The sequence below is a fragment of the Gymnodraco acuticeps genome, unplaced genomic scaffold (genome assembly GCF_902827175.1).
Source record: "Gymnodraco acuticeps unplaced genomic scaffold, fGymAcu1.1, whole genome shotgun sequence".
Lineage (NCBI taxonomy): Eukaryota > Metazoa > Chordata > Actinopteri > Perciformes > Bathydraconidae > Gymnodraco > Gymnodraco acuticeps.
Genome location: NW_022992351.1, coordinates 4,741,183 through 4,767,964, shown reverse-complemented (window position 1 = coordinate 4,767,964; position 26,782 = coordinate 4,741,183).

The following is a 26,782-nucleotide window of genomic DNA, read 5'->3' as shown; positions in this document are numbered from 1 at the left end:
ATCCCAGATCAAGTAAATCCTAATCAGAGAGTTAGTGTGCCTCTAATGTGAAAATTCATATTTCTACTCTGAGCGTTTCATGTTCAAAAGAGAGCACATGTCATTTGGCATGCCTTCATAAAGCACTAGGGCTCCCATCAGTCACTGATTATTGCAATGAGGAATTAAAATCCCTAAACACAAAGGAACCAGCACCACATTGCTTTGGCTGTCAGCCTTAACTAGTGAAAGTGACCTCAACCTATACATGCTGAAGGAGGATAAATCATATTCAATTAGTCGGATAGAAATATTATATCAGACATGCATTCAATGTTGATTAATAAAGATACAGATGAGCATAGTGCCTTTTATCAAACCCCGACCGAGTACTTACATTCTCTGTATAAATCTGCTAATATACAGTCAACATTGTTGAATACCTGAGGTAACTGACATTGATTAGTACGCTGTATTTCTCTGCTTAGCTACAGCGGAGCTGCAGAGGGGCTGTCTAGTTTGTCAGAAGAAGACCGGCTGAGGGAGGCGGTGCTGAACTGTTAGTCTTCTCCCCCTTATGGCACGCTGTGTTTACGCCGATCCCTCAGGCCATTTGTTTGCGGCACTTCCTTGCCCCACAGCACCATGCATAATGCAGGGATGAAAATGTTAACAGTGGCAAATAAAATCGGCAAGGTGCCCCCACAAATCAGGGCAGTTTAGGAGCACATTTAATCATCCATGCATTGGGGACAACGCATAGCAATTAATTGTGGCATTTCAAAGAAGATCAGGACCCCATTTTTGCAGGGCCCTTCAAGCTTCTTATTCAGTTGGCCCATCAACGGCAGACCCATGGCAGAGGCCCCGGTGTATCTCTTTAAAACATCTCCACATTTCGGCCCAATTATGTTTATTATCTCTTTGCTCTCACGTAGATGAGACGAGAACTCATGTAGAGGGTTGCATAGAATTGCATCAACAAAGCCAAGCCAGCAAGATAAATAACAAAAAACAGGCAATTGTTTGAAGAGGGTCTCCCATGTATACACACAAGAAGTAATCCAGCCTCGGTCTTGCATTTCTCCAGTATGCTCCAAGACAAACAAGTTACAGCACCATATGGTGGTGTCAGGAAAATAAATAATTTAGAGAAATTCATGTGCGGTGCGCAGATGAGCAACCGCAGAAATATCAACACAGGCATCCCCATACTTAACCCCTCTAATAAGAACCCTCAGCAGGAGGGCCACAAGGACACACACATATCACTCCTTAACTGGATAGAGAACTACTTTGGAATTTCAAAGACTGGGACTGGCAACTGTCTTTGGACGTAAGGACAGCATTTTGTGTAGATACAATCGGCAGTGCCTTTCAGCACTTCCTGAACACGAGACAGCCTAATCTAATGAACCGGGGGGGCAGAATCTGTTCAGGCTTTTAGTCGAGTGCCAGCGTTCCTCCTCTCACATCTGACTGCAGTCAAAAATCCACTTGTTATTTTTATTTCCACTGTATTTTCCCTGAGGTGTCCTCTGCGTGGCTTGAGTCATCATTGTTCAAGTCTTTAGAGTTAGAAAAAAACACGCACACACACAAGCTGGTGGCAAGGTTACAGCCAGTCAGACAAGGGGGCACTAGTATTCTGCTAACCCCAGGGAAAACTCACAGAGGGCTCCGGAGAGGGGAACAGAGATGTGCCGTGTTGCTGACATAGCAGCCGTCACGTCACACTAACCAGTAAGAGTGATGTGCACGGACAGCACTGAGAATTGTAGAATACTGAAGAGGCATCTAATCAAACGGAGCGGGGTTTCTGGATTACATGACTACCTTTTGTGCACCTAAAAGAAGGGGATATACACGAATACTTTTGAAATCTAACGAACCTAATCACTGATCAAGACGTCTAGAAAGCCACTCCATATCATCAGACCCCAGAACTAAAATGTTGCAGTGCAATTAAAGCATAAAACGTTATATTTAGGGTAATAGTTTATGCACCTTAAAAAATGGATGTCATATCCTTTCATTTGTGACCAGGACCAGTTGTGCAGAGTTCTTTCCTTGTGCCTGCTGTGTATCTCTGGCGCATTGAAGACATGAAGCAGCTTCCAACACATGTAAGGTAACAGGTGCCAGGCAGGTCTGCATACAATGTGTGAATTACACAGACGAGTGACAAAAGAGCAAACATTGAACACCCATGCTATGAAAAAGCCCAGGCATATGCACAGGGCTTTTTTGATATCCATTCATCTCTCTGTCTATGAGAGTGCGTATTCAAACAAGGTAACAGCACAGTCAGCACTTTTTTATAAGAGATTGTTTTCATACATGTGTGTGTCTTGTAATTGTGCAAAGTGGTGAATTCCCTCTTTCTTTCTTTTATGTCTTTGCGGCTGCTGGCCAACATCATTTACTCTCTTAAGAGTTCATAAAGAACATGGACTTGAACTTGATCTTAATTGAAGTGCAATAAATTAAGAAACCACTCGAAGTCACAAAATGATAGGGTAGTCAGGAAAAAGAGTTGACTTCTGAATCTAAAAGCTGGAATGTGGCTCATGGAGGAATCTGCGTACTGCCGGTGTAAAACATAAATCCTCTGGAAGACGGTGGTGTTACTCTGAATGACCCTGATCTTGTGCTCAATTCCCAGCCCTGACCGACGGAAAGGTGCACCACAAACCACAAGACTGTGTCACATCTCACACTATATTTAGATAGTTCAGTTTCTCTTTGGATCTTGACTTTGTAATTAAAGAGATTTGAGACTAACGTTATCAGAGAAAAGTAAGGATTGTTATACATCTAGAAGTAACACGGCAGACAGGATTGTTCTGACTCGCATCAAACCAACACCATCATTGTCACGGACAGTAATACAGCCAAGCAGAACTCTGGATGATACTGAAGGATGACAAGCTCTCTGTGATCGGTGTCACAGGGCATTACAATGCTACAGATAGTCTGACAGGCAGAGACAGACGACATTCGCTTCTGCAAAACAATTGAGATTATTTCAATAGATATTAGAATATACAGATTTGACATTTAACCTTTGAAAATGTGGTCTTTTAAATGTGTAAGAAACAAATAAAATGGCTAAAAGCTGACAATATTAACACTTATCTCAGACATACAGGTTTATATCAAATCTGTGCATCAAATAAACTGGATTTCTTGATAAACACACTTACCCGTGATATCACCAAATGTAAAACTGTAAATGGGTACGAGAAGCTTTAAAACTTTTAAATGCTGTCGTCATGAATCAATGCCTTTCAAGCACCATAGGCACAACAATATATGACGCCTACACTGTCATGACTTGTGAGACTGCAGGCTTTTAACATGATGCTTCTCTCCTTGATGTGCACACATCAGGACAAAGCAAGCCAACAGAATACGCAAAACAAAACAAAAGATGGCCCGAGTTGCTCCACATCTATGATAAATCACTGCCACTTTTATAGCCTCTAATAAGTTGATGCAAAGCCATTTTTCTTCCTGCCCATCGTTCAAACATTTAAGGCATATTTACAAGGAACTTGTTAAAATATTTAATAATATTTAGTGGCAATTTCGGAGCAGCCTGTCACGGTGGAATTTATTGCCTTTAAGTGTTTAAAAAGGCGATGACATGAATAACAAACTGTCAAAATTTCCTAATTTGCATAGACAGGCCATAACTCCTGATACCTTGCATTAAAAAAAGAGGTTTTTAACAAAACGAGTCATAAAAGAAGCATTCAAAGTGAGTGATGGCAAAGACTCTTCCACAAAGTCGCACCGCAGAGACAGCTTCCCCCCACTACAGATGCTTCCGAGATCAAGTAAGCCAATAAAAGGACATATATCCTGCTGCTTTGACTTATTTATCCTGTGTGGATGAGCTCAAGATGGAACATCTCCTATAGGCAAGCTTAATTAATTGTGATAAAAGGGCTAATTCAGAGGCTGCACAAGAAAAGTGAGCCAAACAATAATATCCCCTGCAAATCATCTCTCCCGTCAAATGTTTCCTCCATAACTTTCTAATTCAAAGTCCTTCGAACGTGAGGCTTTTGTTAAGGAACTTCATGGAGCCAGACAACCTCCCACGCATCTCTACCATACTGTTCACACTCCTGACTCAAATCATCAGATGAATTTGCAGCTGGGCGATGTTAAACTGTCCTGTCCTCTGTTTGACTCGACAAGATGGTGGCCATGTTTGATGCAGCTTCTCCCACCAGACCCAATGGGTTCCAGGATAACACCGAGTGACCTGGTCCTGCCCGTCCTAGTCAGAAAAGGGCCCCAGTTGACACTGATTGCAAGGCTATGAGTAGTCTCTCCCCTGTGCCCTCTCAGTGCAACTCTAATTAATAGCCAATTCATCTTCTCTGATCTGAGCCAGCACATGGAGTAATATATCGTTAGTTTGGCAAGCGAGCTATTAAAGTGTAATAACCAAGTACCAGCACTCGATTTGGAAGAGTAGCACATACTTAACCATGAAGTGGAAACAATTAATTTATTGGAGAATCTCCTGTAACCAATCATTTACTAGCACTCACACTGTGATGCAAAAGCCATCTCCTGTTGTGTGTGGCACAAGTCAACGACATATTTTGGGCTCCACGCCTGAAACCTCTTGCTCTATGACCAGTTATGTAAGCCCCTTTTAAGCACCACTGTCACACTTTCTGCCCCCATAAAAGACCATTCAAATGGCCATCTGAAAGGTAGGAAGTTCATTACCAAAAGGACCCTGCTCATTGACAGGTTACCTTAAACATTTACTTAAGTATTACTTCAAGGTGAAGTACATTTGATCGTAATGGTCTAACACTTTGATGAGGGCTATACCTCTAGCTTTGTAGAAAGAGCCATTATATGTATACTTTTTGGAGAGTTGGAGTTTATGTTATGTTGTATTAATGCTTCAGCACAATAACTTGGTATGAAGGATCTAAAATACATTTTTTAACTGTAGCCAGCATCTTAAATATCAACATGAGAGTTAAATATCTCCAACACAATGGTGGGGATATCTTTAATAATAAAAATTGAAAAATGTAAAGATAAGTAATTAAAATCAATTTGTGGTTTCTATTTACTTAGATAACTTACATTGTCAAATCAAACTTCTCCCATAGCTGCACTCCACAAAATGTGTTTCCTCTAACAATGGCTCTGAGTTTCAGCAGTTCTGAACAATTTAGCGTATAACCTTGCCCTGTTATTTAGTTGTTGGTTTATTTGAGCATGTGGCCAGGTTTACAAACTGCATAAGACGACTGAACATGGCAGGTTAGGGACCTTGGCAAAGTGCTCATATACAGTATACGGTAGTGCTTTAAAACAAGGCCACTCCTGCATAAGGAAAGCCAGTACACTCCGCCGCTTGCAATAACAGATAATACACTGAGACATCTAATCATGGTTCAAAAGCATAGCCAAATCATCAGCACTGCTGGCTAACAAGGAAACTATCAAAAGTGAAAAATAATATATTCTACACACTGATTCACTCCACCAAATACAACTCTTTTTATTTGTCTTATCTCAGACAATTAAGGTACACAGTTACTTGGAAAAACAACCCACTGTGTCCGCTTCCTCAATCATGCACCTTAGAACAATACAGCTTTCCTCAAACTTTAATGATTGCAGCAAAGAAATGAAAAAACATAGGACTCACTCTTGTGCTTTTGGCCTTGTCTGAAGCAAAACCTTTAAAACCCATTATTCTTTTTGCAAGAACTAATGACGTTTTTTGTCTCTTCAGCTTAACACACTAATTGACAGTTTTTTTGGAGGATAGCCCAGATGGAAAAATAAGTACCCCCTTAAAGACCCAACTCCCTTGCTCATTCCCCTAGCTTTAAGTCCCTTATTAATTAAACTTTCACCAAGTCAGGCATTTTTATTAAAAAGATAAAGTGTACTGTACCGTAAAACAGAACTAGTCTATTGTCTCTGAAGCTAAAATTGTATTTCTATAAATAAAAGAGACTTTTAATGCCATACTTTGCAGCAGGGGGACTGGGAGCCCAGAATCCACACAGTACAGTGATTAGAAGGAGCTTTTCATCCCAACTACACTGAAATTGGTCAGCTTTAACCAATACTCTTTGCTCCGACTGAATAAATACACTAAGACTGTTCATTCACGCATCATGGCTTATTATTTACTGTATGGCAAACAGAGGCAGCAGCAGCATCATGCTCAGGAGAGACTGAAGAGTAAATAAGTGTTTTGTCAGAGTTGTGTGTCTAACCATACCTCTCAGACATCCTGCCACGCTGATGTGAAGACAGGAAATAAAGCTACAGTCAAATATTGACTGCAGCTTTATGATCAGTCATCCACTTGATCAATCAAATCCCTCTTGTGTCATTAAATTGCAACAATATTTGTCAATCAACATCATAAGACAGGGATTGCATTGGTCCAATTAGGATGCCTTCTCCCATGTGATGATTCATTTTAGGAAACAAATCTACTTTATGCTTATTATCAAAAAAGCTGCATGTTTATAAAAATGCCGACTTTGAGATAACGATATGGATTTTTGTAAATGTACCAAAGGAATAATACATGTTTACACAAATCCAATGCAGCAGAAGTATAATAGAAAAGAAGCTAAAATAAAGCAATGCTCAGACAGAATACACTGAATAGTCTTAGTTTGTATCCAAGTTCAATAGTTATTCGATACAAATGTAATTGCATAACTGAAACTATTTCAACATTAAAAAGGCAGTTTAAAGGGATTCATGACAATGTTCCAGCATTAATAAACACAACTTGATCAGAAACACTTTCTTTAAGTGTAATCTTATGAAATCATTGTTGCTGGCCTAAGGTGCTGATAAATGCTTCAATAATGAGCATCTAGTAGAGTGGGACAGAGACACTTTGGTGCTTCACAGTTCTCTAGATGCTTTTCAATCTAAAGTGAAAACAGAGAGACTGCCTTAGGGGATCATTGTGAAAGATCTCATGGGGCTATCTCTAGATGTGGATCTCTGTAGTAAAGGTGGAGGAGGTCAACATTACATCTACTCAAGAGCAACCTGTAGTGAGCGGGTCAAAGACATTGTTATGTCGGCCTAATATGATGCTGCGGAGACGGAGGCAACACTTTAAACAGAGGACAGATGCAGCGTTACGGTGCATTAGGGGCGGTGGTGGCGAAGTCCATAGGGACTTGGCTTGGCAACTGGAAGGTCACCAGTTCAAGTCCCGGAAAGACCAAGTGCTACCGAGGTGTCCCTGAGCAAGGCACCGTTCCCTACACTGCTCCCCGGGCGCCGTACATAATGGCAGCCCACTGCTCCTAACACTAGGATGGAGTGGACCAACATTCCACAGGCCACAATCAACAACCTGATCAACTCTATGCGAAGGAGATGTGTTGCACTGCGTGAGGCAAATGGTGGTCACACCGGATACTGACTGGTTTCGGACCCCCCCAATAAAGCAAAACTGCACGTTTCAGAGTGGCCTTTTATTGTGGCCAGCCTAAGGCACACCTGTGCAATAATCATGCTGTCTAATCAGCATCTTGATATGCCACACCTGTGAGGTGGGATGGATTATCTCGGCAAAGGAGAAGTGCTCACTATCACAGATTCTTTCAGATTTGTGAACAATATTTGAGAGAAATGGTTATTTTGTGTATATAGAAAATGTTTTAGATCTTTGAGTTCATCTCATGAAAAATGGGAGCAAAAACAAAAGTGTTGCGTTTATATTTTTGTTCAGTGTATATCTATTAAGTTGCCAGAAAAGTAATGTATCATCCAAGAAGGATCATTATGCCACTACCCCAGTTACTGCTGTACAGCCGGCAAATCACAGCCAATTAAGAACCCTTTAAACGTACAAGTCAAGCATCACTTGTTGTGCTGTCCATAATGGGGTTTTATGGATATGAAACAGTTGTGATGGCTGTATTGGTCTTGTAATTAATGTTCAACTTTAGAGGAAATGTGACCCGAGAAAGAATGGTGTTGAAAACTAAACACGAGAGAGAGAGACAGAGACAGAGAGATGATAAAAAAGGCTTTAGAAGCTGCATGTTTGATCCAGTTCTATCATTTCATGAGAATCACACTTTCTACTTACTCTGGGAGATAAACAATTCAGGCCTGTTTTCCAAATGTTTGTGTCAGTTTTCTGCTTTCTGCTAACGAGATGTCTCTAATATGCACTGGAATGCTGCGTGAATAAACAATTTGATGGGCGACGAAGAACTTAATGATGTATACCAAATGTAGGGGGACAGCTTCTAAGCGCAGAATTGTGTAGACAAACATAGCTGTTGACAACACTTTCCACACAGTTTGCCATTTCTGTCAGGCTGAAAATCTAAAATTAAGAACAAAACGTTTCCTAGGTACCATAACTGTTAACAAATCATGTCTTATTAGCATTTTCACTTAATTGGCTAAATTGTGACGACAGATAATGGAAAAAAAAAGGCCACTTAACAAGAGGGAAATCATAATTAAAAGAAAAACAGAATTTCCTGCATGCATAGATTTGGAGAAAACAAATCGGACTGAGTACCTGATTTATTTTCTAATGAAAAAAATGAAAATAAAACTTAGCATGTTGCATATTTACTTAAATGCAGCTCCGTCTATGCGAGTTGTGTTGCATCGTTCCCCTTTACACATACAGTAGTGCTTATTCAAGCTTAATTCGTGCCACTGTGTCTTCCTGTGAGCAGACCCCAGTCATCTTTAAACGGCTCCATTTAAAATGCAATTTGATTATCTGCCAAATTGCTACCAAGTCTCTCCCTCTGCAGCCTGGGGATGGGGGGTACAATTTTTAATTAGCATTTGTGCATAAAAGAGAGGTCTTTGTTGCATTTTGAACATGGCATCCCAGAATGACCAGCACTTTCAAAGAGTCATCACCCAAACGATTTCAAACTAATAGATCCAAAGGGAGGGGAGCGGTCCTGGCACGGAGGACTGAGGGAATCACAGAGGTCTTCAGTGGGACTGAAGAAACCCACAGGATACAGCATGTTTAAATAATCCAAAACTTTTCTTTAATCATTGTTTAGAAAATTGGCTGGGACCTTGAGCAGGAGACAGCTGCTCTGCCCCATAGCCATTTAATGAGATTCACGGAGGGTTTCCCTTAAAATATTTACGCTGTCCCATGGCACCGCAATATTGTCCTAGAATGGGGAGACAAGAGCCAAGGAGGTGTGTTGAAGTTCTCCTAATCAATTTGCTAATTACTGAAGCGGCTATAGGAGAGGAGAGCGGAGTCCCTTCTGGCAAGCTGTATTCTAATAAACGCTGCAAATTTTATTTACTCCCTTAGCCAAGAGGAATTCTGAAGTGGGATTACAGCAAAGAGCTGATTAAGACAGAGCTGCGCTGTGGCTGAGGTCACAGTCAAAGGAGCAAGGAGAGGTCTCGAAACATAAAAGGATCTCACAGGAGCTGCACCTTTGCATCTGCTCAGGGAACGGAGATGGCAGACAGACTCTTACGGACTTGGCACAAAAAGACCTGACTGCTATAGCTACATATCAACAAAATATTAATGAGACTTCTGGTTCTTGCATATTAAAACAGCTGGGAGTGATGATTGCAGTATACACACTGCATAACTTATTTTGAAACAAACAAAGAAATGCAGGTATGTATACAAATACTAAGATAAGACAAGACTATCACTTTGATACTGAATATCATAGGAGCTATAGGGGGGAGTCCTACATGGAGCAGAGGCCAGGAGGCCCAGACACTATGCCAGACGTTATGGTTGTGTGTTTGAAGCCACCCTTGGTCCCTCTGGCACGTGCTGACCCTCCCTCCCAACCTCTGAGACTCTGGGCGACCCTGGACCTGTCATAGAAACAGCACACATCTTCTTCAGGGTTGGGGGCAAAATCTGGTCCACCTCTTCAATGCCACAATATATCTATAAGCCCACTTCCCTCTCCAAGGCCTGTAGCCAATAGCATGTTGCCTGGATCAAGACAGTTCAAAGGCCTACATAAACTGAGAGCTCAAAGGGCATTACCATAAGCTAATCACAAGCCGCAGCGGCAGAAGTAAAGTGAAGTATGGAAAAAGTCTTGTAGTGACCGATAAGATTTGGCACTACCACAAATCTGGCAGAAAAGTTGCAGGTTTTAAAATATTATGAATCATCATTCAATAATTTACCTGTAAAGTAATTGGTGGCCGACAAGGGAATTTCTGTTTGCATTTCTTATTAAACAACTATCTTAAAGTATCTTTACTAAGAGCGTGGGGTTATATGTTGACACATCAAAGAGTTAGTTTGTAAAAGTCCCGCCATATTAAACAACTTCATTCATCTTTCCATTGGCAATAATCCGACAGATTGAATTAAAAAGAAAATGTGTTGCAAACCAAGTTTAGAATGACATTAAATTATTTTAAAACCCTGACAGGATTTGTTTCTTTTTTTTTTACTTTGGGCTATACTATTGGCAGAATTTACAAACACTTTTAATGAGATAATAACAATGACGCTTCCTTTGTGTTCTTGCCCTGATGCTAAACGCGATCACAGAAAAAAGGAAAACAAACATGCATGAATTCGTTTTTACAGTGTACTTCCATGTCACTGTGTGTATTTCTCCAGTCAGCTTGCTCCACTAACCACCACAGTCGCTCCGGCAGTCCCTGCAGTGTAACTGAGCGAATGGATCTGCGCACAATCCCACCGAGAATTGAGGCAAAAACAAAAACACAAAAAAACCTGTTGCTGTGACATTTTCTTCCCTCTCACCTCAACGCATGCCAGTCACAATGGACTGGTGTGTGAGGGAACTGTGTTCAGATCACCATGGTGATGGTTCTCTGCCTCCCAAGGCTCCCTGGAGGGAGTTGGAGGGTTGGTGGGGCGGGAGGGGGTAGTAAGTGAGCAGGTTGCCAACCAAAATGCAGTCAGATTAGGAGAATGATGAAGAGGAAGTGTTCCTAATAAAAAAAACCTCTTCCATGTGTGACATAACAGCCCAGTCAAGAGTTAAGTCCACGACAAGTGCGGCTCTAAAGTCGACAGACAGAACAGAACAACTGACGCGCAGCAATCAAACGAGGCTGATATGTTTTACTCTTTAACCTTTAAAAGGGCAAAAAAGAGAACCAAATCGTGCAGGTTCCTGAGCAAAGGTCTAAGAACATCTGTCTCTGGGTAAATCATCCTTACATGACAGAAAGGCACAGAGATGGCATTACACTGAACAAGGCAAAAGGGCACCCCCACGTTACACCATCAGCTCCAATTGCTTATTTGACTGTTGTCATCTTCCTATTAAGCCAACTTATTCCCAGGACGGTCTCGTAGAGTCATCATCACAAGTCAAATACATCAGCAATATATTGCTGGAGACTAGGCCCCAAATCGAATTGCATTCCAACATGGAATCCAAAACTGCGCATAATATCTGAAAAACTCAAATATCCTTGTCTTCCTAGTAACATGCCAAAGTGGCTTCAGGACAACTTTTACACAAGTGATCGTTTGTCCGGCCTCGAGACTGAAGATAAACATAGCATGTACTGTGTGCTAACTAGGGTTGGGAACCGAAACTCGGTTCCAGATGAGAACCGATAAGAAAATGCCGGGTACCGGGTACCCATACAAAATACACAATTTCGGTTCTGCTTAACGGTTCCTAAACGCGGTAGACCCTGTATTCCAGCGGGTCCGTCTGCACCGCGGTGACCCGGTGGAATACAGGGCGGACCTGGAGAATCACAGAACGGCCGGTCGTCAGCGGGCCGTTGACGGCCGGCTCGGTACGCTGACGGCCGGCACCGCCCTTCATTTTTTTAAACGGCATCATATAAATTGCGCTGACAGGCGACAGAGGTCCACAGTTGCCCCGCAGCGATGCTCCCCCGCCCTCCCGTAGACATTTCACGAGCTCAGTCACTTCATAACACCAAAGATAGGTCGCGGTAAACGCTCTGAAGTGAGGCTCCACTACACTAAAAAAGAAAAAGAAAAGGCAAAGTGTAATGCCTGTTAATAGCTGGCCACAGGCATACTGTAGCTCAGTTCAAATAAAGCACAGCTATTGTGCAATACATTTGTATTGCATGTATATTTTTTAGTAACAATTTCAGTTAAAGCTTTTAAGAATAAATATATTGTTGTTATCTAAACGTTTGACCTCTTTATTTTACAATTTCGGAATCGAAACGGGGAATCGATAAGAACCGGAATCGATAAGCAGAACCGGAATCGAAATCGGAATCGATAAATTTCAAACGATACCCATCCCTAGTGCTAACATTATCTTACTGTCACAGTTTTCTATTGCACATACATTATTGTCCCCAAGTTGTATATTGTTTTGTGTGGGAGGAAATCTTCTGAAACATTTTGATTATGTGACACTGAAGCTAGTTAAACTAGATTTAAAAGCTACCATTATAAAAAACTCTGTCATACGATACAGGAGTGCATGCTCTTAACTCTTTTCTCTGGGGCTTTTTTTCTGTTTGTCAGACAAAGGTCTTAATCGAGAGCATTTCATATTGCAATTCAGTGGAATGTTTTAAGTTTGGCACAGTGCACTGGAGTAAGAGCCAGAAAAAAAGGTATGTTTATTGAATCGTGAATCAATTTTGAAATCGCAAATCAAATTGTAAAACCATGAATTTGAATTGTAATCAAACCATGACATTCCCAAAGATTCCCACCCCTAATTAATATTACTAATAAAAGAGAAAAACATTCTTCGAGTCATAAAGAGAAGTTACTTAAACTGGGAAAAGTATTTACCGTTTTTAAACCACCACATTTTAAACTGGTGGAAAGGCAGGATTTGTATAACATTAGTAGCAGTCTTATAATTAGTAACAATATTACAAAACTCTTAATTTAAAATGAATTACATATCAAACAGAAATGTTGTCTCCAAAATGAGATGTACACAAACATTTATCCATGACACTTTCCTGCAGAGGCCTTGGGAATGGGGGGTTCTATACTATGAATGTCTGTTTTTGTTATGTAACAAAAAAAAACTATAAGTTCTGAGACTGCTCTACGAACATTTAAACAAAAAAAAGCTTAAAATGGTCCCTGGTAAGACAATGTGACAGCAAAACCAATCACTGAACTAATCACTGGAATTAAGGAAATCTCTGTGGATCACGATGTATGCGTCAGATATGTCTCACATATGATCAGGAATAATAAAATATTATTAACACGGGGGACACAACACTTTAGTATATTAAAACAAATACTGCATTGGATTTCCATTAAAGCAACATGGTTGAACAACCACTACAAGTGGCTGGCAATTTGTCAAATGAGTTAATTGGTCACCAGTTCATCCAATTCATCCTAATGCTTGTTTTTGGACCACACCCAAAGAACAGTGAATTAGGCATGCACTGCAGCCAACAGTTACTTTGAGTACAAGACTGAATCCCTGTGGTGACAGGTGCCAAAGTCAAAACTGTCCTATTTGGACTGTTAATCAAGCTTTATTATTAATTTCTTCTTCTGAATTATCAAAGCCCTCACTTGTGGCCAAAAGCGTCTGCTTTTAATCTGAAGCAGAACTGTTTACTCACTAAATGCCAGGTGGTGCCGGCACTGAAAAGCTACAGGCTGGGGGAAAGGGCCTAACCTTTACACAGTGTCTGAATGTCCTCACTTTCTCCTTGAACATCTATCCTTAACTGTGCTCTTCTGGTCCCCTCCCTGTCCCAAAGTGGCCAGCTGGGAACGGTGCGCATGTTCTGACGTCCCTACTAACCTTGGTCAGTGTAAGGATTACCGTGCATTTACGCTCAACGTTCCTTCTTTCCTTAAGACTTATTAAGAATGATAATGAGCTCGGAAAGGGGCAGCATGTCCCTTTCTCAGCTCTGTGAAAGCTGTTCTACGTCTTTCTCGCTGTTCACTTGCCTTATTCCTCTCTCTATTCCTCCTCTTCACCCTTTTCTGCAGTCTCCCTCTCTCTCCCCCAGTCCATGCCTCTCTCTGTTTCTACATCGTATTGAAAGGACCCAGGACAAATTACCCAAAAAGGCAATTTTCATCTATGAACTGCAGGATTTAATCGATACTTATTTCATGCTTTCAAAATCAACCCTATATTACTGTTGTCTGTGTGATTTGTTTATTTTGCTCTGGAATATTCCCCCAGTCGAAGGGGGGAAATGCAAGGGATGCAATTCACCTTGAACCTCCATTATATTGGATTTCTCTACTGGCTGATCAAGCATGCAAAAAGGACATTTCCTTAGCAGTAAAATAAAAACAATAATGATGATTAAAAAAACATGTGTGCCATTTGTGCTGGTATAACAGTACGTGTTGAAGGCAGTATATTCCTACAAGGCAAAACACTATGGTCGTGGTACGGTGGATTTGTATACAAAATCATTACACTGAGGGCAATTGATAAAGCTTATGTGCTAGGAAACAAAAGTAATGGTTCCTGAAGCCTGTCAAATGCCGCCTGGGATTACTGATGCTTATTTGACATCAAAGACCTGAGGTCCACAGCCAAGGTCAAACAGAGAGGAATACACATGGGTTTAATTCTACACACCCCTTGACAGATGCAGATGGGTACTTATGAGACATGAGGCATTTCACTGACTGATAGGGCTGCAGGAAATAAGAATGTTGCAGGCATCGCACACTGATTAACCAATGACATTCTCAAATAGTCAAATGAACCAGGAGCATAGCACATTTTAGAGAGACAGAGAAATTAAGAGAGACAGAGAGAATCAAAAAACCTAGAGGACCAAATCCATACAACCCTGATCCAAACAAACAATTCAAAACGCAATGAAAACAACACAAAATGGACAATAAGCATCACTCATGTCTCAGCTCAGATTTACCGAGCACTACTGTCACCTATAGTCGCGACAAAACAAATTATGAAAGAAGGAGGGCAGAGGGAGAGCAAAATAGAGGTAGAGAAAGAAGGGCATTATGTTTGACAGATGGATATTGCACTGTCTCATCAATGCCGAAGAGAGATGAGAACCTGTACCACCGGTCTGACACTGAAGGCTGGCTGGTGTCCAGTTAGAGATGGACCTTCGGACAGCAGACACATTCCGTCACATTCCAGAGATACACTGAGGGAGCTCACAGGATGAAGAGCTGGAAACTGCTTCAACTGATCACTTAACTGCTCTCTTTGTGCAGACTGTATGAAAGTGCAGGTACAATATCCCTGCAATGCAATGAGTTGAACTATAGTACCCTGTAGTGTCACCTGCTGTTGGTTATTATTTTCGTGACCTCGTAGAAAAAGAGTAACCACTAAAGTAAATTTATCGTTAGTCTGGCTAATGCTTGCTATTCAGATCACACCAAATGCAAGCCGATTTCATGTCTAAACATGTGTTTTTAAGCTCGCCTGTTTAAGTGTCAAGTGTGTGCTTGCTTTGCATGCATGAATAGATCTGCAACAGTTAGGCTGCACAGCTGCTGCATTATGAGGGTATTATGGAAAATACCTCAAAAGCACACACACACCGCATAATGTACTTTTTTTATTATATATATTTCATCTTCAAATGATTCGTGAGAATGAATCAAAGCACAAAAAGGGACATCAAAACAGTAATAGAAAAACGTTCATGTTTACCTTGTGTTGTAGTGGCATTTTTAATATAGAAGAAGGCTTTCCATGAATGATCTGTTTAACCAAAGACAGGAGGGAGAGAGAGAGAGAGAGGAGAGAGAGAGAGAGAGAGAGAGAGAGAGAGAGAGAGAGAGAGAGAGAGAGAGAGAGAGAGAGAGAGAGAGAGAGAGAGAGAGAAAAAAAAAGGATAATTAATTACTTTTGTGAGCTATTGCACGGGAGAGACAATAAACCTGCCTGGTCGCCATGGATATGACATATTTGCTCTGAAAACAACACAATAATTAGCAAAGGAGAAAGATCCGGCGAGAATATGAGAACTCCGGGTTTAAAGTGCCAGTGATCTATTCCTGTCCTCATCTTCATCCCTGAATATAATAACAAACACAGTGGCGAGCACACAACACACTCATTTATGAATTCACAGAAGAACTAACAGTGACCCTTTACAAAAGCATGTTAAATTAAATCTCACATCAAAGTGGTGCTTTGTAGAGATCACAACTAACCAAACAGCCAGGATACATGAAGTGTTTTTGAACAGATTGTTTGTTCTACAGTAGGTGGAAGTCCCAAGCCCTGCCTTACAGGCACTGCAGAGAAATCGTATTTACCATAGCAAATAAGGCTGACTTGTGCCAGTCTGAGTGTGAGTCTGTGGTGTCAGGGGCGTATAACCTGCACAGCATTATGAGCAAATGATAAGGGTTTTTTCAAATGGTTTAATATTTTATAAAGGTATTTATTTATAATATGTATGCACAATAGCCTGTTCAACTCAACAACAAAAAATAGGAAAACATATTTGATAAGCCGTGCATTTAGCAGGTTATACTTTCGGTTACCATCTGACTGTGCAGCCCCAAATTACAAAGTGCACATGCAAGATAAGGACAAATGTTTTCATTTACAATCTTTAACGACAGAACTTCCGCAATTCAGGCTTTTGAATATGTATTGCATTTATAGTAGTTCCTCTATTTACGGTAAATGATACTGTATGAAGGTTACTACCTGTTTAGAGACAACCAAAGGAGTTTCACTAAGTTTTTCTAGACAAAAACCGGCACTTTCGGCGCTTCTGTCGCCACCAAAAGTCGCTCATTCGTGTCGCTTTTGGGGAAGTGTCAGCGGACAGTAATAACCTACTCTGTACGTTTGCTGAATAAATAATAAAATACCTCATGTCAGTATTGTTTTCACGCTGTCTATTTTATGTTTTATATTTCGGGAATGGGGGTATTTAGGCTCGCCTTGACTGAAAGTACGAACTTAGCCAAAGTTATTGGTATCAACTTTACAACGGGGCTCGCGTTTGTTCGCCCACATTTGGTTTGAAACACATTTTTATCCGGTCTTTGACGGCCGTGAATAGACCATGGGGTGAATTATTAAAGTTTTAGGAAAGGCTGGTCCTCTCACCGGCATTGTCCAAGGCACGGTGGGCTCAGTAATAGAGGAGTCGCTCCAGACCGGCTCCTGCTGCTGCGGCTGCTGTACCGAGGCTCACACCGTGTCTCCTCTCGTCAAGTCTCTCCCCTTTGGTGTCATTTCTTAACACTTTATAACTGCTTTTCAGAGCTCGTTTTCAGTGCCACGGCTGCAGCGAGGTACACTTTGTTATGTCGCTATCTTCAGAGAATGATGTTTGGAAATAAAAGGGAGCATGTACAGTAGTTGAGAGGAAAAGGAAAACTCTTACCTGAGGTACTTCGCTGTCGTTCGCTGACTTCCAACTAAAGGGACGTGTTTATTTACGGTGGGTAGCGTGAGAGCTTTCATTAATAAAGTTGCCTCGTTTTTTTCAGTTTTTCGGGTTTTATTGTAGCATTTTCTAATTTCTTACAGGGCGAGTCGCCCGGAAGATCTGCCCTGGAGACCGGCTCCAAGTGGGAAGAGGAGTCCTTAATTGAATTTCTCGGTGAGCAGGTGTCGCTTGGAAAACCTGGACTGGAGTAGAGTGGTGTTTTCCGTCTAATCTGACAGCTTGTCAACATAATGAACTATATTACTAGCTTTTATTTCAAATGTGTTTTAAATTAATAAAGATAAGCAAAGACATTTAAATATATCACCACCGTCTAAGAAAGTAGACGGTGGTTAATAATAATAGCCAGGGTTAGGGTACCTGAAATGGGTCCCTTTCAAATGACTTTAAAACACACATGTTGTCCAGGTTTGCCCACATGTTGTGGTGGTGACAGTTTTAGACACATGTCTGCCAGCAAGATAAATATGATAATTATTTAGAACTATGGGACAAACAAAGTCCCACTAATGCCTTAGCATATCAAGTTGTTGTAACGATAGCTAGCTAAAGTGTTAGCTTACAAACTGCCGCAGCTAGCTTACCATACTTACACTTAGAAAATAACTCTTCTATTTGTAACTTCACGAGTGTTTGCTTGGGTTTTCTATGCCAACTCCGGAGAACAAAATGTAAATGTTCACTTTTAAATGTTCGACTTTTGCCACCAATAACTCCGTTGCTCCTCAGCTAATGCGCAGTTAAAACTAAACACTGTCCACGTGTGTAGCCACGCCCCTTTACTAGCTAACGTCCACTGCAACTACCTGATCATCATCATCATCATTACATCAGTCTTTCAGCAAATCTGAAACCTACCACTTGGGGGTTTATTTCCATGTCCTCAGCTAAACTAATATCTACAGTACTATAATGGTACAATCATAATGTGAAGAATGAAGAACAAATTGAGATTGTAACGCATTTTAACCGGTGTGGCATCATGGGAAATGTAATTGAAGAACGATTTATATACTCTATATCTGATTTAGGCCAGTTTAAATATAATAGCAGGAGTTAGAGATTTGAACATGATCAGACACAATGTGCTGGATATTTTTATATGCTAGGTAAAAACAAAATAAATATGCTAAAATTGAAAATAATTCAAATGTTGGGTTATGTTAAATTATTTTCTTAACTCATATTTTTTGTTTTCTTTTAATCCATTAGGGGCAGCAGGAAGAGCTGTGAACTTTAACTTAAACATAAAACATGTTGTCCTCTAGAATTTTGCAAGGATTGCACTTATGTGGTTTAAGTTCCGCATTTAATCGACCACTATTCAAAGAGTTTCCCAGAGTCCATTTAAAGTGTACCTTCCTATTGGCAGAACACTAATGTCACCTCCTCTATTTGTTTTACTTCTCTCTCACCTTTCCTACCACCGGCACCTACCATACATCAATAACTTACTGTAAAATATTCTGAGCATGAGACTCCTTGAAAGTATTCCAGGGAGCAAAGCCCATAGGAATAGCGGGGCTTTGATAATGTATTTTAAACTTGAACTTTCCTTATCTAAATTCTGCAGTCTTCTGAACTATTGACAAACAGATTATTGCCAATTAGCAGTTTTGTGATGTGTCCCGTTGTACATAATAAAGAATCCAGGGGATCGATGGCAGAGTCGACTAACAAGGTAGATAGTGCTTTAATCTCTACCTTCCTGGTATCGTTTAGGATTCAAGGATTGTGACCTGCTTGCTATCCCTCCAACGGGATGTTTCTTAATTGATATGCCAAATAAACTTTTGTGCAGCATTTAAACCCCCAATAAATGTCCAATTCACAGAATGTCAAGGTTAGGTTGAATAATTTCACAAACAAAACTTAAGGGGAGTGAAGGTTTTAAATGGCATTTTGAATAGATAGCCTTCAATACAGGCCATTATTACATATGAATGAAAATCTGTTTAATAAATATTTAGGACTTTTTCAGAGTTTATACAAATCTCTTTTTATCTGTGGATGTATGTTGTTATAAATTGTGTAAACGCCTTACAACGAATATCTATACTCACATTCCTACCACTTTAAATATTGTAATTAAAATAACTTAAAGGGGTCCTATCATGCAAAATGCACTTTTGTACGTCTTTTATACATGAATATGTGTCCCCGGTGTGTCAGGGAACTCACCAAGTGTCAGAAAACACAACCCTCTCTCTTTTTCTCCATACCCAAATCTCTTAAAACGGGGCTGCAACGGATCTGATACAGACTGATGCAGATTTGAAATATCTCTGACGTCATAAACGAGGAGCTCCGCCTATAGGGGCAACTCTCCACCTATCAGGAGGAGACAGCCACGGCCATTGCCGTTCGAAAGCGCTGGAGACGCTGTAGTACATATGCCAGGCCTGTAGGTGGCGCTGTAGTCTGCCACAAAAGCAGCGAAGAAGACTTCTCAGATTCAGGCTAAAAAAGAGCAAATAGAGTGAAATGAGGCTAAAATGCATGATCTGTTTGGTATTTTGAAAAAAAAACTTTGCAGACATGTTTTGTGTATGGCCCTACAATATATTACTCAAATATAGCATGATAGGTCCACTTTAAAAATGTTCATGCTCAGTATATAGCTGAAGTTGTCAGTGGTCAATTTTAATAAAGCACACCATATAAAGTATAAATCTGCATGTCCTGCATCTACATGTATATATTGTATGCCCCTGGAATGTGTACTAGATTTCTTAAGCAAACCCCCCACGGTCACTGCAGAGGTCCAGGCATCCCATCCATCAGTGGGTTCCTCCTGATGTTGCAATACTGTGATACAGAATAATAAAGAAGTAAGAAAGACCAGAAAATCAATAGATTATTCTGCAGATCACTTGATTCAGTAATGATCCAGTCCATTTATCGCTCGCCGTTGATTCATAAGGCCTGCTCTCAAGGGCGTACCCACCCCACCTCTGCCCTGCTGACTCCTTTGCCATTGGTACTACTAATTATAAAACATTAAAAGCTAATCACATGGCAGGCCAAGGTTAGAAAAGACATGCAGTTTGGTTAAACTAAAGGGTTCATTTTATCCTTAGAGAATATATATAGCTTTGATTTTACTGGTAAAGTCAGATTTATACAGATGTTTATAATTATATGGGGTATTTTGTGTATAAAGGGTATAATATAAATGTTCTTAATAAAACACAAAATGGTTACTTATGAATATCAACACATGATACAGTTAATTGGATCTGTTCCTTAAAGAAACACTCCTTTTTGTTAAATCGATATTTTATCATACAAAATTACAAATATATAATTTGTATGGAAAACATACGGTCAAATCAGAAGATGAATATCAATTTCATCACAGGCAAGAGTAGAAGGTGAAAACTACTTAAAAGCTGTGTTATTTAAATAATATATCTTGTTATCATGCAAACTGTCCACCAAAACAATACATTCAATTACACTATGAGGAAATGACTTCTGAGATGATGTATGCTGTCATAGCCTCCAGCAGCTGTTGTTCAAGAAATAGCTTTGACAGGCAACTGCTCATAAACTCACAATATCTCAATTGTCTTTTCAACACTTTTAAAAAAGACATTCAATGTGTTGCTTAAGATTTTTTAGAGGGAATATTGTTTTCACTAAGGCAGCTGTTACCCAATAGTCCTGGTCTGAGCATGTGCACGTTACCAATCTCAGAGCTGGACATACTACGACATTATTTTGGTTGCACATTTCCAAACTGTCAGATGGTTATACTTCGAGAGCCCCCCTCAATTTGTAGAGCTGACTAGGTGTAGTAAATTAGGGCAAATGGAGCATTTATAGCGCACAATTTCATTTTCTTCACTCCCATGTGATTCTACATCCTCTCATAGGTGCCTGTTCTCCTCTATTATCTTTGCAAAAATGTATAAGATAGCTGTAGAAGCAGCTCTCAGAAAACAGTCATTTGAAATAAAACTATGCAATCTAACCACCAGACTAATACACAAAAAACAGAAAAATTAAAAGATTACAAGGCCAGGAGAATTGTGTGTGCCCTTTCGACTACCTGTTTTATGTTCATCAAAACAAGCTCATGTTTCACACCAAAAATAAATGATACTACTCTATATTCGCGTAGGCCACAAGAACACAAATATCATAGGTGGTGTTTTTTTTTTAAATATTGTGAACAACGACCATTTTTATGGCAAAACAGGTATTTTGACCAATAGGGAAGATACATGCCGCCACAAGGTTTCACCGGCAGCAGCCTTTTATGAAGGTCGACTTATTTTCAGTCACATTGCATGAGGGGCAAATGAACTGGCATTCACCTTAATTAAATAAAGACATGTACAAATGTCCTTTAGCAGGTGGCTGTCTTATGGAAGTTAGCGGTGGTGGCAGCTGCCTATGTATGGTAAACAGGGAACATTTTTGAAAAGTGATGGTGGCTGGTGAGGGAGGAGGGGGTGAGGGGAAGATTGGACAGCTGTCACCAATACCCACCTCACTGTGCTGACTTAGGAGCCACTGCACGATCAAGCCTTTGTATATATTTTTCCAGCGCATTTCAACACTGTGGGCACCTACTGTAGTGTCTGAGGCCTGGCAGAGACACATTTGGTGTGACAGATGTACACAGCACATGAGCAGCTGAAATGCCTTGGCCAGTGAAATTCCCTTTCTGACTAACTTTAGGGATAAGCATGATTTTCTCATGACCTTTAAGAAATTGGACATATGACGTTGTAAAGGAAATATTCTCTCCTCTTCATTTTTCACAAACTAAAAAAAACAAAGGTTATTTAAAGTTTATATGAACCTGATTGTTTTTCTTTCATCCCTGCACAATATGTTTTCTCCATAAGCTATTTACATGTTTAGGCAGTGGACAATGAGAGGTAGGGCTACTTCCTCAATCACTTCCAACAGGAAATTAAGGTGTGGGTTGTGCATGAAAACTGCAGTATCGCACCAATCGTAACTTTTTTCCTCGAGACAAACTGCTCATTCTGGGGTAAAAAAAATGTGTTTTAATTCTTAATATTAATTGAAATGTACTTAATGTTAACAGTGTACAATTTTAGCAGGAAAGCTTTACAAATAATCATTACAGAGGCAGTACTGAAAACAAATGCTATCTGCATCAGTGCTGGTCACCGCACCATATGGTGATGATAAGATGCCCAGGTAAAATCTAATTTTAATAAATTCCTAATCAGCTTGGAGGGCCACTGAAACAACATAGTTAATATAAATGTGTAGAGTCAGCAAGGTCTTTCACAGCTGTGGTCTTTAATAGGATTTGAGAGGCATACAACAACATCGCAGTCAATGTCATGTTGAGCTGCTCCCTCTGTCTGTAACTCCAACAGAGGGAAAAAAGAACAGACAAATAAGGGAGGCGAGGGGAGTAAAACATGGTCATCTGTTTCAAAAGAGCTGAAATCTGATCTCTGGGGGGAGAGGCATAGTCGGAGGAACGGTATAGTACATATCATCTCCCTCTGATCATTCATGCTTTCTAATTACAGAAGGTGAGGAGGGCCATCATTTTATCGTATTTGTTTTGCATCACTGCAAAAATAGAAAATGAGGGCTCGCCAAGCTACACCAATTTACTTCATTTCGACCTTGATTAAAAGAAAATTAATTGCCACATCTCTCATTATGTTGCAGGCAGCATTTGATGACGCGAATGGAAAAACTCAAAAATAAGATGCAAAGGCTCTGAGGGAGTGTTAGCTCGACCTGGATGTTCAGGAGACAGCACACATCTCTAATGATGAAAACAAACAGGCTCTCTACACAAAGCATCTCAGGAAAAAATGTCCAAGATGTTACAATTGTTTAAACATTCTGGATGAGGGACATTGTGAAGCATTGATATTTAGTTTCAGTATTTGTATTTGTTGAGGAAGATGGATTTATTAGAAAATGTCAACACCACGTGTATCATAGTTTTTATGTTTTACTGAAAACTATTAGAGACCTGGATTATGAAACAGAAAAACAAGTAATTTTTTGCAGTTGTTACAGAAATGTGCCCCTTGCAAATAATCACTAACCAAACATTTAAATCCTATTTACGTCCCTAAAGCCCCTGCGGCTCCTCCCCTCTCTAAGACACCATATGTCTCGGTGGATCAACTTCAGAAGTTTTCCGTAACCATGGTGTATGATTACATGAGAATTTCTCTCAGAGAAGGCCTCCAGGAGGAGTAAAATGCTAAATGCTATTTTTGAAATGAAATTCTCCTTCATGTGGCTGCACCTGTTTCCCTGGGAGAGTAAACAGAGCAGACGCCTGATGGAGTGGGCCTGCTCCTGACACACACCTAATTCTAAAATATTTATTAGCTTTTGACACTCTTTAAAGTCCCAGTCTGGGACAAAGGGTACCCTGTTCTTCTTGCACTTGTGTGTATACTTATTCCTCTCCCCTCTTCACTGTGCTGCTTCAGCTGCTTATCTGTGACGACAGTGACAGAGACATTAAATGCAACTAGCTCCAGTACGCACTGGTGCTGACCTCACACAGGTCGACATGACACAGACATCTTCCCGCTGTTGGGCCCAATCAACAGCACTGAAATTAATGATTTGCTATTGTTATGATTTGCTTGTGCATGTGCATTTTTTATACACAACTGAGTATTCGTAGGGGAGCAAGCGTCCTCACTTGTGCATGTGCGTGCGGGGAGGGATCATTATTTGGCAGGCCTCGTCAAGCCATCATGAAGGCAATGGGGACATTTGAATAATTGATTGAAATAATGTAAAGTAATCCATCCAGCTTTCATTCTTGGCTCACCTGAACCTAATTCTAAGACTGCTCTCAGTTGACAGGGGACAGGGAGGGACATTTAAGGACATGGGAGTGACATGGAGAGGCACATTTTACCCACCATTACCCATCGTCTCTTATTTCTCCCCCTTCATATCAGCAATGTTGTCCGAAATAAAATGATGCGTTATACCACCTTGAAATCCTAGGGGCCCACAATCACCAATAAGAAAACAAGTTATCTATAAAACATAGCACTTTGCTGCTACTTCATATTAGGCGTAAAGGGAATTCATTTCAAAATGATTTCCAGTAAGTTCACCTGTTAAGTAAACAGAGGCTAAAATGTTGATAAACTGGTTTTAGACGAAACTGCTGTACTGTAGGTTATACAGCATGTCATAATTATTCTTACTGCCCAAAAATAATGAATGGGAATGTCTTAACTTTGTTTAAGTGTGGCGCGTTATAGACTTTAACACTACATGAGAAATGTAAACTTGGTATAGGAAAGAGTATAAGTGATAACCTTTAGGGGTTTGAAGAATGAAACACATCAGTCACGCATGTCTGAGCGTATTTGTTTAGACTGCATTGGAACAATCAGCTTAGACTGTGTCACTCTGTTTGTCTCACACTGTGATGAAGTTTTATGATTGACCATAATTATTCCCTGAGGATCTGATGGCTCCTTCTAAAATTATTTTTTTTAACATTTCGTGCCTTTAATAAAATCAAAGCATTAGGAATGTATGAAGGCACAGTTTTTGTGGGGTGTGTGTGTGTGTTTGTGTTTTTGATCATCTCTCCTGGTTACTGGAGTAACTCCAGGTGTCATTAACAGATGCATGCAGGCACACCTGTGCTTCACTTAACGCCTGGCAACAGTGCAAATTATATTCATTCCTACTGTAGGTTACATATTGCTCAACTGCTGTAATTGTTTTATCATTTGTCAAAGGGCCTTTTTGGGGAAATTACTGAACATCCTATGGTCTCTGTGTCCACGTTTGCCCCAGGCTGCCAGTTATACTGTTATGCTCTGGATTGGTAATTCCTCCCCAAAGCAGCTCCATTTAACATTTGAATATGTTTTAAAATTATCCCTTATTTTTCCTTCCCCGTTTACACCTTGAGCAACAGTAAGAGCTGTTTCAACAGTAAATAGGTGGTTGCTTAACTCCAAGGATACAGTAGGTGTTGAAAACTTCCCTGGCAGGCTCTGCAATCCCCCTCCTACTGCATTTGTTGAAACACCATAGGGACAAGCTGCGTTCTTTTCAGTGTGTCACGCTGAGTGCTGCTGGGTACACTATATCACCTGATATGGCGTTTATCCTTGAAGGCTTCATTGAATGCCTCAAACTCCCTTGGCAGGGACAGAACTTGACATGTCTGTCCTCACTACAGCTGCTTTTGTGTAGTCAAACTGGTCTCATTTAACATGTTGACATTATTTTAAAAGGGTGTCAAAAAAATAAACATATCTTTTTCAATAACCTATCACATACAAAGGCGAGGTTTCTGTCTCATAAGGCAGTTAAAGCAGTTTGTCGTCCCCTTCTCACTTACTCAACAGCGCCCACTGAAAGTGTTCAGTTTTAGGACACAGGGGTCACACCTGTTGTGGAACTTGATAGAAGGCTTATTTATAAACTTTCTGAGCTCTAAATTCCTCCTTCAGAGAAAACGCTGACCCATAAAGAGAGAAGGGGGTCAGCTGAAATGCTTGTTTATGAACACAGCAGCAACAGGAAAATCCATATAACATTGAAATGAGGAAATTAACAAGCAATCTGATCTGGAGACTTGCAGAGTTTAGGTTCGAAGGACAAGAGCTTTGGACAATCACGCCAAATCGATATCATCTCCAAGCTGAAGCAAATCTGTATATATCATTTATAGTATCATTATCATAACATTATTGTGGTGAACAGACAATACACTTTTATTAATGTGCTTAAATTATATATCGTAAAAGTTCTGTATTTTGTCTTTTTGAAGCTCTAACACTGTGTGGGTCATCTGTGTTTTATTTGGCAGCGTTGCGCTCTTAACTTCTCCTGTCGTGAAAACACTCTTTAAATCACGTCACATTGTGTATTCAGGGCGACCTTCACTGAGTCTTCTTGGTTATTTGAAAACTAAACACCTCACAAGGACAGCCTCTGTGAAACACTCTGCTTTGCTCCCAAAAGAGGCAAAAGTCTTCATCGGGTCCAGGGGGGAGCATCTTAATATATTGCCTAAATTTAGGTACTGAGTTATGGCCCAGGAGATATCTGGGTGGGCTCATGTGACGTATGAAAAGTTCTGGAAATGCTGAGTGGATTTGAAGTATAAGAGGGAATACATTATGGCTTTGGGGCAGAGCTCTAAAGTGACTGATTTCATGACAGGTGCAAGTGTCAGATGTGCCCTTTTCAAATGTGAAAGTTGCGTTACTATTTTATCAAAATGTACTGGATACATAGAGGCTATTAAAGTACATCAATCAGAATGCTAATAAGTATTTTTTACCAAATATTTCAAATATTCAAATTCAAAGACATTTCTCATTATATCTTTCCTAACAAGTTCACATTTATCGAACAAAACAGATAAAAACAAAAT